Genomic DNA, 10,000 nt, shown 5'->3' with positions numbered 1-10,000 from the left:
TTGGCTTTATCATGGAAGTTTATGGCGCAAGCGTGTAACTACAATAATGATACACAGTCCGACCAATAGATGAGTGGTCCAGGTCCTCTGTACTGATGCAAAGCAATGCCTCGCCCACTAGGGGGCAGAGTTTTACTTTGCTCAAATCTGCCTTACTAGTACCATAAAGACACCATGTCACACAGTGTGCCTTGTGTGTGTGTCTATGTGTGTGTGTGTGTGGTTGTGTGCATGTGTGTAGTTGCGTTTCTTCCCTTGCGCAGTCTTACAAAACTTTTCAAAGGGTGAGCAACTAAAAAATGTGACAGGTGAGTTACGCAGCCCCGGGCCCCGCGAGCGCTCTCATAACCTCGCAGGCAAACAGAGGAACAAAACCCTCGGGCATTTCGATTCACTGAGTCAGCTCTTATTTGGATCAGTTCTGAGTCTCTCTGATAAACCGGCGTTGCGTCAAGCTCCGTGACACTGGCTCCGTTAAAAGAGGATGTTTGGGGATGCCCACGTGATAAATCAGCTGAGTTTTGGCCACACGGACTCGTGACCAAAGCATGTCTGTCTTTACAAACCGCTTCTGTGGGCATGACCTCGTGACCTTGAGTGCTACCGAAAGCGTAACGACACAGGTGAAAACTGAGAACGCCCTTGAATGTTCACGCCGAACAACGGACGTGTTTAAACCGTCCTGTTCTCTAACAGTTCTCCAGTCCTGCGGTGCCACTGGTGTTTTTTATAGAATTAAAATCATCGAGAGAATAGATAGTACTCAAACATTGTACAACAAATGAAGAAAAGAAAAAACACAAAACTATTATGATTATTTCATAATGAAAGTGAGGGGTAGAGATGAAGTAACCATGTTGGTTCATGTTGGAGTTCTGGAGGTCAGTAGGTTGAGGTTAGGATTAAATAAAAAGGCCTTGGTTAGAGTTAGGTTTAGGTTTAGCATTGGTGTAGTCATGCTTTACTGTGAATGACCCTTAAAACAACCAGAACTGTGTTCTAGACACCTCGTTAGACATAAGCATGGTTATTTAAAGCTGTCTGGGACAGCAGTTAAAACACAAATCTATGCTTACATCAAATTGTAAATGAAGCTGGAGATTTCATAAAAGTGATTAAAAAGATCGTCACGGAGAGAGAGAGAATTGAGGATAGAGGGAGTGTTGTCCTGTTTCTCCAGCTCCCTGGAGTCTACCTGACCCAGAACGGAAAAAGGGAGGGAGAGAGAGCTCGAGAGAGGGAGAGGGAGGAGAAAGATGACTTTTGTGTCGTAGCTGAAAGTTACAGACACCTTGCCCTAAATAAAAGACACATTCATCATCCTTCCTTCTCTCTCCTCTGTTTCTTTCCGCACCTCTCCACTTTTCTCTCTCTCTCTTTCTCTTTTTTTCCTCTCTCGCTTTCTCCTCCTTCTCTGGCTTCTCCGTCGCTTTTCCCCCCCGAAAACTCTTCTGCTGCTTCTTGCTTTCCCTTTTTGACTTCCCTGTCCTATAGTGTATACAGTATAAACACCATATGACAGTATGACCATGAATGAGGTTCCCCAGTTTTACAGAGGTATAAACACCATATGACAGTATGACCATGAATGAGGTTCCCCAGTTTTACAGAGGTATGAACACCATATGACAGTATGACCGTGAATGAGGTTCCCCATGTGTACAGAGGAGGGTGAACAGTTTTCATTTCACTACAGAAGTCTTGTCATTTCTACTTCGGATTCTGAGTCATGCCCTGTCCGCTGCTGTGACCATAAGGTGTGTGTGTGTGTGTGTATGCGTGCGTGCATGCGTGCGTGTGTGTGTGCGTGTGTGTATGCATGCCCTAACTGAACACTGCGGTTTGGCCATCTTAATCAGGTCAAAGACGAGGAGGTGTGCCACTTTAAAAGAGCACGCGCACGCACACACACACACACACACACACCCCTTTCAGACGATTTTACCATCACTAAGTGAGCAGTTAAGACTTGCTGGGACCTTTAGGTGCCACACTTCAATTCTTTATGAAATTAAAAACCCCTCGTATTTCATACCATACAGCATTCCATACACAGTGCGTGTTTGTGAGGTATTTGCCCAGCATCTAAGTAGGTTAAGCGAGATGCTTTTCTCTCCCAATTTATATCTGTCAAGTCTTATCTCATTTATGCTCAGCTGGGCCATTTTCTAACCAAAATCGAGCATACAACTTAGCCGTGGCCAACGCAAGATGGGTTTTATTTTAAAAATGAGCACACAGAAAGGCCAAAGCTACATTCTGCTTTCAAAGCAATTCTGCGTCTCTGTCTGAGGAGCAGGTCACTTGTACTTAAAGGTATCTACGTACTTATCTTGATTTCCTGCAACTTTTTTTTTAGGTCAAACTATCACTCCATCATGTAATCTCTTCATCCGTCCCTCACTGTGCAGCCTGTCTAAAATTAGGACCAGTTTAAAATCAAACAGGTCCATTAGAAAAATCAAACCAGGACCACACGAAAAGAGAGTCTCTTTCACAGAATTCCTCTGATGTCATAATGGTCCTCACATAAAAATGATTTCTAAAAGTTTCATGGATGATGTCATAATGGTCCTCACATAAAAATGATTCCTGAAAGTTCCATGGATGATGTCATAATGGTCCTCAGATAAAAATGATTCCTGAAAATTCCATGGATGATGTCATAATGGTCCCTAGATGTAGTCACAGTGATTGCTATGTGGTGTTACAGCGGTCCCCTCCCAACCAGAGTAACATTGAATCCACCAAAAGATGGTGGGAAAAATTCTAATAAATATCTGTTATTATACAGTGAAAAACATTTCAAAATTCCCTGCTGAACATCAACCTGAAGGAGTCGGTTAAGCGTCAGGGTAAAAGACGCTGGAATATTTTTGTCCCAGTTCAGTAATTAATATGAAGCACAGGATGATTAGTAGTAATTAATGCTAATTACAATAACAAACAGTAATTTGTTTGTTTGTATGGCCACCTGCTCTCTTCTCGACAATGATACCCTCCTGGTGGGTGAACACACACACACACATACACACACACACACATACACACACACACACACACACACACACACACACACATGCACACACACAGTGTGTTTAGCCTGCTGTGCATTAGCATGGCCATGCTAATGGCGTCTATTAGCCTAACAGGTCTATAAAAAGACACTGATGAGGTCAGTGCGAACCACCATCGGAGCCCAAACACAACGTTTCCTAATCTCACACAGGCTTTACATACCGTTTTTCCAGTTAGGTCAACCTATATGACATTCACTATTCATCATTTTAACTCCTGTAAAGTTTTATATGAGTCAAATCAATGGACTGGTTGAACAGAAATGAATTGAGTTGAGTTTGAACTCAACTGACCTGATGTGAACCGAACTGGACTGAACTGAACGGAGTCGATTTGAATTGAACTGAATTGAATAGAATTGAATTGATCTTCTTCATGTTTGTCCATGAAGTTGCACATTTAGTTTCACATTTAAAACACGAAGCATTAAACATGAAAAAAAAAAAAACATATAGATGGACTGGATTACAGTCTCACACAAGCCATTTCACTACAGGATCACATCTTTAGCTTTTCCTCTCTCACACACATTTGTGCTGTACTTACACAGAGACAAACACAGAGCGACCATGTCAGGAACTGAACCCAGGACCTTCAGTCTGCTGGTACCAGCTCTTTACCTGTGAGAACACAGTACTGGCCAGATTTCTGACTGACTGCACACACCTGTTTTTCTCTGTAAAAGTCATCCTTTTTACAGGAATATGACATGCGGAAAAAAAAACACCAAGACACCACACCCTCTGCATCAGAATTTAGTGACTTGAGTGAGTGAATGAGTGTGCGTGTGTGTGTGTGTGTGTGTGTGAGAGAGAGAGAGACATCTAATGATTAATACTACGATAACTTTGGAGTCTTCCAAGCAGACTGGTGAAAAGTTTGCATTAAGTTACGCCGTGGGAACACAGGCACAGGAGAGGACAATGAACAAATGCAAGGCAGAGAGAAAACGGGAGAGACAGTGAGAGATACAGGGAGAGAGAGAGAGGGAGAGGTTCAGAGAGAGAGAGAGAGAGAGAGAGAGAGTGGAGCGATGGGGACAGAGAGAGAGGTGATGTGAGGGGGGGGGGGTTGGTTCACTGTGACATTGTCCTGACAGTTCTGGGTCCATAACGTCACTTAATGTTCTTCTGCATTGCAGTAGAGGGACACACACACACACACAGAGGGAGAGAGATAGAGGTGTGAATATATGAGAAAGAGGCAGCCTTATTTTGTTACTGTTTTACCTCACTCATAGTCTATTCTTCTTTAAGGTTTTACAAGCATTTCCATTCTACTGACACCCCACATCACTCTAATCAGGCACTGACACCCCACATCACTCTAATCAGGCACTGACACCCCACATCACTCTAATCAGGCACTGACACCCAACCCCACATCACTCTAATCAGACACTGACACCCAACCCCACATCACTCTAATCAGGTACTGACACCCCACATCACTCTAATCAGGTAATGACACTCCACATCACTCTAATCAGGCACTGACACCCCACATCACTCTAATCAGGTACTGACACCCCACATCACTCTAATCAGGCACTGACACCCAACCCCACATCACTCTAATCAGGCACTGACACCCAACCCCACATCACTCTAATCAGACACTGACACCCAACCCCACATCACTCTAATCAGGTACTGACACCCCACATCACTCTAATCAGGCACTGACACCCAACCCCACATCACTCTAATCAGGCACTGACACCCAACCCCACATCACTCTAATCAGACACTGACACCCAACCCCACATCACTCTAATCAGGTACTGACACCCCACATCACTCTAATCAGGTAATGACACTCCACATCACTCTAATCAGGCACTGACACCTCACATCACTCTAATCAGACACTGACACCCAACCCCACATCACTCTAATCAGGTACTGACACCCCACATCACTCTAATCAGGTACTGACACCCCGCATCACTCTAATCAGGCACTGACACCCCACATCACTCTAATCAGGTAATGACACTCCACATCACTCTAATCAGGCATTGACACCCCACATCACTCTAATCAGGCACTGACACCCCACATCACTCTAATCAGGCATTGACACCCCACATCACTCTAATCAGGCATTGACACCCCACATCACTCTAATCAGGCACTGACACCCCACATCACTCTAATCAGCTACTGACACCCCACATCACTCTAATCAGGTACTGTTTACTCTGTTATTACAACACACTCACAACTCTCTCTCCTACACTTTACTCATGTCGTTATTATAATACTACACGCTCTGTTACTCTGTTATTACACTGTACTCTGACTGTTTCACTGTCACTACACTTTACTCACACTGTGTCTCCAATACTAAACATTGGAGTGTGTGGTCAAAATGGTTACTTACAAAGAGAAACTTTATTTCATAACACACACTGACACACACACACACACACACACACACACACAGACACACACACACACACAGAACACACAATGATCTACACTGCACAGAATGCAGTTTGTGAAGCTGTGTGTGTGTGTGTGTGTGTGCGCGTGCGTGTGTGTGTGTTTTTAATCTTAAGGCGCAAGTTTAGTCAACATGAACAGCACTGTAAGCCAACACAGCTCCCTCTCCACCTCCGGTTCTGCACCAAATATCCAGTCCAACGAGCCCAAACACACACACACACACACACACATGCATACAAGCTCAGATGTTCTCTCCCACACACGCAAATCTAGGCCATATACACCAGCAGTGCGGACAGAGAGTGCAGAAAACAGGACAAGACTACACCCACCCACCCATACACACAAACACACACACACACACACACACACACACACACACACACTGACATTTCTCCATTTTATAAGGTGCAGAGATGGTCTTATTCTCGTTTGTGACGCGAAAGACACTGGAAGAATGATGGAACAGGAGAGGATCAGGCAGAGAGAGAGAGAGAGAGAGAGAGGGAGAGAGAGAAACACACACACACACAGAGATTAGTTTTATTACTGGTGTAATGCTTTTCGTTTCTTGCTATATTCAGCCCAGTGACATAATACAAGAAATGTAAGAAGCACCATGAACTGAGAAAGACAAAGAGAGGGAGAGAGAGAGAGAATTCCACAGCAAACTGAACTCATCACTAAAGCACTGAACAGACCTCCTGTTCATCCCCCTATCCACCCCAGGCTGTGTGTGTGTGTGTGTGTGTGTGTGTGTGTATGGGAATAAAAATGACACATCGATAACAGGGCATCAGGGGAGGTGTATGTGTGAGGGGGCACTTTCTCTCTCTCTCTCTCTCACACACACACACACACACACGCACCAGCCGCTGAGATCACACACACGCAGACACACATTTGCACGCAGCAAACTTCGATTACATATGCAATCAGCACCTGGACCTATTCTGGCGCAGTGTCTTAGAGAACGTTTTGTGTGTTTCTACGCGTGTATGTGTGTTTGAGAGAGAGAGAGAGACACACAGAGAGAGAGAGAGAGAGAGAGAGAGAGAGAGAGAGAGGGAGCGCACCTGGGCAACGTCACTCCGCCCCAGTTTGCTGAGGACTCCTCGAGCGATCTCGCACTTCCTCAAACGGCTGAATCACAGAAGGAGAAACAGGGCGGAAGACGACAGGAAGGCACAAAAAAACCCGCTGCTTTTTTCACGAAGGGTGGTAAGTAAATAAATCTCTATATGTAACATACGGTTTTTGAGGCCGGAGCCGGAGAGCTTTCTTGTGGTTTGTGGGCTCTCTGTCTTTTTGGAAAGAGTTTGTGCGTCTGGATCGTGCCGGATCCGCCAGGTAACTTAATCACATTCAGAAATCAAGGCGCGCGAATGTTTTCTTCGTTCTCGTCGCCTCGAAAGTGTCTCCATGTTTTGACTCTGAATGCAACACTTGCGTCCATGTCATAACATTGTTTTAATATGTAGCCATTTTATTTATTTATTTTTTTCCTTTTTAACCCAATATGTTTTGATGAAATCCGTCACAGTCATAGAACTTTGAACGGCAGTCTTGCATCCAGTGGATAATGTCTTATCGCTGTCATTACAGACTGATTTCACAAGTTTAATGGCCAAAGAAGCCGCTAAATTCGCGTGATAAGAGAACCAATAGCCTTCTCAGTGACGTTTCTTTTGTATCACCAGAGTTTTGGTTAAGTACGGTTAATTTTTGATGGTTAAGTCTATAGACCTAAGTGTCGTTGGCTGGTATTTACAATGCGAAATTCAGCATTTCGTAATATAAAACATTTTTGGTACGTGTTTCGATCCACAGGTCTTATAATTCCCGAGGGTTGTGCCATTAGTTTACATTTTTTTTTATTTGTTTGGTGATTTGTTGATAGCTTATCTGTGACCCTGTGAAATGTAGAGAATTTAGCTGAGATTTCTGATTGCAAACGGGGTTTTGTTCGGAGTTTACTGGTGTTGGAAAAGATAACTGGCTTTTCCCCCCTCTGGAGAACATCAATTCTTATTGATTAAACATCCGACAAAGTATCATCACTGACAGTGACTGAGTCATTAACCACCCGGTTTGTGTGTGTGCGTGTACGTGTGTGTACGTGTGTGTGTGTGTGTAAGAGAGAGAGAGAAAGGGAAGGAGAGGGAGATGACAGAGATGTGAAAATCTCTCTCTCTCTCCTTCTCTCTCTCTCTCTCTCTCTCTCTCTCACGCACACATGTGCATGTTTCAGTGTACATATAATCACATGTATATTCACACTGTGTAAGACTGTCTTGACAACCAGTTGCCGTGGAGACTAGCATCCTGTGGTTAGGTGGTTTGAAGTGTCCCACCCTGCCTCCATCTTTACACCACTTTACACACACACACACACACACACACACACTTCCTGTGCAATGTAGAGCATGCAGAGAGCTCCTGTTGCTCCTTAAGAGGTGTGTGTGTGTGTGTGTGTGTATTTGTGAACTTTTTCTGAACTATATTGTTGTTACTGATAAAACAAAAAGTGTCAAAACATTTCTTTGGTCAAGGTCAAGGTTAAGGTTAAGGTTAGGGTTAGGGTTAGGGATAGGGATAAGTTAGTATTCTTTAGTTACAGAATAATGGGAGACAATGGGAAGCCCCTACTAGGATATGAGCACAAACTTGTGTGTGCGTGTGTGTGTGTGTGTGTGTGTGTGTGTGTTCTGAGCTTTTAACTCTAAAGGGGCTGCGTGTGACTGGTTACCGCTGCTTCAGTTTTAGTTACACACAGTAGAATGTGATAGCTTATGTTTCCTATCACCTTCCAACCCACCCACACAATGATTATCTCAGAAAACTCTCTCCCTCTCTTTCTCTTTCTCTGTCTGTCTGTCTGTCTCACTCACTCTCTCACTCTGTGTGTGTGTGTGTGTGCGTGATTAGCACACTCTTTCATTCAGCATAGCAGTCATGTTTAGTGTTGCATGGCTGTCAGCGTAAAATACATGAATTGTAGCCCTCTCTCCGCTATGGAGTTTATACACACACACACACATACACACACAGATCATCTGAGATTTGTCATCTCCAGGCATGACTGCAACCTGTTTAACATTTCTACACACTCAGCTTCTCACACACACATGCACTCGTTCATGGTCACTAACGTGCTTTTCTTGTCTTTATTCCTCCCAATTAGTCACTGGCATCCAAAAATAACGCTGGATTAAAGCTTTTGGGTTTTGTGTGTTTGTGTGTACGTGTGTTTGTGTGTTTTGTGTGTTTGTGTGTGCGTGTGTGCGTGTGTGTGTGCGTATGCAAATCCGTTAGTATCATCAGGGTTCGATCTCTCTCCCTGTTTCAGGCTTCAGTATTGATCAAAACACACACACACACACGCACACGCATGCACACACCCACACAAGCACAAACACACACTGATACACACACACACACATACACACACACTCTCACTTTCACACACACACACACACACACACAGACTAACAGTGATTTACTGTCGGTGGTGCTTGGGTATGCTCAGTGAATCCTGGACTGTTGTCGGATGTGTTCGGACACGCCAGTGAACCTATACAGGAATGCCGTGTGTGTATGTGTGTGTGTGTGTGCGTGTGTGTGTGTGTGTGTGTGCGTGTGTGTGTGTACATGTGTGGGTATCTGTGTTTCTGTGTGTGTGTGTGTGTGTGTGTGTGTGTCTATGTGTGCGCGGGTGTGTGAGTGTGTGTGTGTGTGTGTGTGTGTGTAGTATGTGAATATGTGCATGCATGCCTGTGCCTGCTTCCTGTGCCGACTGCCTTTACTTACTTCTCTCTCTCTCTCTCTCTCTCTCACTCTCTCTCTCTCTCCCTCTCTCTCTCACCCTGTCTCTCTCTCTTTCTCCCCCCCTCTCTGTCTTTGTGTCTCCACATATGTACACACACTCCACACTCTCACCCACTCTCCGTTTATCTGAAGTATAAAGTCCATCTACAAATGAATACAACCGCTGTGTGTGGGTAGGTGTGTGAATGTCTGTGTGTGCATGTGTGTGTGTGTGTATTGTGCACGCATGTGTGTGTGTGTGTGTGTGTGTGTGTGCGTGTGTGTGTGCATTGTGCACGCGCGCGTGTGTGTGTGTGTGTACGTGCGCGTGCAGGCCAGGAGCTGGAGCTGTCTTGATTAATGTTTGCATGTTTGGTTCAGTCTGGTTGAGTGACTCAGTGTTTCCACTGTAATTGTTTAGAGGACAGTTCATTTTACACATGGGCAGCCTTCTATAACCATTCACAGTTCTCCTCAAACTTCCTCAATTCCACCAATCACACTTTCACAGTAAGATAAAGATTTGTCCTGACTGGACTGCTTTATAGTTTATAATAGTGTTAATAAAGATGTCTGTGACTAGACAAAATGCAGTGCCGTCTGTAGACTGTGATCTTAATGAATAGTAGGGCAAATGTTGTCTTTGTGCTTCCTTGTGTGTGTGT

The 10,000-nt window shown here is 44.3% G+C and overlaps 1 protein-coding gene across 1 annotated transcript in view; it reads left to right on the top strand.

Annotated features, from left to right (window-relative positions):
• The first annotated feature begins 6,691 nt into the window (after nt 1–6,691).
• prkcda (protein kinase C, delta a) overlaps nt 6,692–10,000 on the top strand; it is an 18,760-nt gene continuing 15,451 nt past the window's right edge. The window contains exon 1 of the mRNA XM_030776398.1: nt 6,692–6,749. The gene's annotated coding sequence lies outside the window, so the exon portion shown is untranslated. The remainder of the gene's footprint in view (nt 6,750–10,000) is intronic.

Source organism: Chanos chanos, chromosome 6, assembly GCF_902362185.1.
Source record: "Chanos chanos chromosome 6, fChaCha1.1, whole genome shotgun sequence".
NCBI lineage: Eukaryota > Metazoa > Chordata > Actinopteri > Gonorynchiformes > Chanidae > Chanos > Chanos chanos.
This window is presented reverse-complemented; position numbering and strand designations above follow the sequence as displayed.